Source organism: Struthio camelus, unplaced genomic scaffold (assembly GCF_040807025.1).
Source record: "Struthio camelus isolate bStrCam1 unplaced genomic scaffold, bStrCam1.hap1 HAP1_SCAFFOLD_103, whole genome shotgun sequence".
In the NCBI taxonomy this organism is placed as follows: Eukaryota; Metazoa; Chordata; class Aves; order Struthioniformes; family Struthionidae; genus Struthio; species Struthio camelus.
The window spans coordinates 105,642-107,584 of NW_027182762.1; positions in this window are offsets into that span (position 1 = coordinate 105,642).

The window sequence follows — 1,943 nt, forward strand, 5'->3', positions numbered from 1 at the left end:
ATAATCAGCGTCAATGACGCCAGGTAGAACAAAGAGTCCCAACATTGATGCTGATGATCGGCCGAGCAACAATGCCCCCACAGACTTGTTTTGAATCATGACAGGACCGTACACCCCAGTAGGAATGCGATGGGGCTGAGTGGTCAGGAGGCTAACGTCTACAGCGGATGCCAGGTCAAGTCCGAGACTCCCTCTCGTTGCTGGTCTGAGCTGGGAAGTTGTGTAACAGCTACTTGTGTCTGTGCGCGGCTGCTCCGACTCGCGCTCCCACTGAAGTTTCCCGAATGGCGACGGCAAGCACCAATGTTGTGGCTGTCTGAACGACATCTAGCACACCAGACACCAGACGCGGTACATTCCTTCCGGACATGACCCGGGAGCCCGCAGCGGTAGCATTTCACTCGGGGGAAACTTCGCCCCACATTCTGCCGGGTGGCCACTGACGCTTGGAGAGGTGCAAGAGCTGCTAAGACCTGCGTCTGAGACGTCCTAGCCTGTTCCTGTAACCCGACACCTAGTTGCTTAATGGCCTCCACTACCAGGGCCTGGGGTCCAATAGGTACCTGGGCCAACCTTTCCAATGCCTCCTCAATCGTCCAATTGGCACTGAGGGTGCTCAGAATGTTACGAGTAGTAGTATTACAATTTTGTAGGGCGCACTGCTTCAGCAAGGCGCCCCGCATGTACTCAGGAACCCCAGCTCTCTCTATAGCTGCTGCAGCCGTATCAATAAAGGCTCCAAACGTCTCATCTCTACCTTGTTTAATGCCCATGTACACTGGTACACCACCGGGCTCCTTAACACGATCAATGGCACGGCGCACCAACTGCATCGCCTCCCGTAACTTATCGGGGCCCAGCAGGGCCTGCGCCTCGGTGCGGAGGAATGGGCCGATGCCCATAAGTTCCTCCACCGTCACGCCGTGTAAGGGGTCGCCCGGCTGTCGTTGGCAAGCCACCGACTCGTGAACCAAGCTCTGCCAATGGGCATTAAACAACAATTGTTGATGCTGAGTAAAAATCAGCCAAATTATCCCTCTGCAATCCGCGGGCAGAAGTATCTGCGTGCTCCAAATGTAGTCAAGCATTTGCCTCACTGGTTCACTATGGGTCCCAAACTGACTGACAGTCGCCCGCAATTGCGACAAAAGTTTCCAATCTAGGGCGGTTATCACTGCCTGCACGCCGCCCCCCGGAACAGCCTGGAAGGTGACGGGGCAGGCAAGCTGCTCCGCCACCTGCAGCACATCCGCGTCCCCCCGTTCCAGACTCTCCCTGGCGAGCGCAGCCCAGGCCTCCCGACGGTCCTTAGCCATGGCGTCAGCCAAGTCCGCTTCCGCCCCCGGGGGTGGCTCCAGGGAAGGGGGGGCCGAAGCCGCATTCTCGTCAGGGGCTGAGCCCGCAGGGGCCGACTCGCCAGGAGGAGGAGAAGGACGGGGGGGGCGGGGGGGGGCAAATAGACAATAGACGTACTCGGGGGTAGGGGAATATCTCGTGGCCAGTCCGTGCCATAAGTCTTATTTTTTTCATGTGCGGCAGAGACCTGCTCTGCCGCCCGCTGCTCAGCCTGGTACTGCAGCAACTCATTATGGACGGCCCTCCAGGTTTTACCCAACTTTTTGGCCAACTTATCTCCATCAATCGCAGCCTCCCAGAGCTTATCACCCAGCTTACGCCACTCGGACAACTCATGGACTGTATGAGGATTTAGAAAACAGCCCTGGGAGTGTCCGTAGGCCAGTAAACCAGGAAGCTCTTTTTGGAGGTCCAGCTCCTTAACTTGCCTCTTTTGCAGGAAGCTGGTAAAAAGGTTATACGCTGCTTGCCTCTGCATACCTGATTCATGTCAGCGCTGTTGCAGCTCTCCAAGGTCTCGGCAGCGCGTATCAGCCGGGTACGCCGATGCGAACGCCCGGGGCTCAACACAGTTTTCTTCGCTGTGT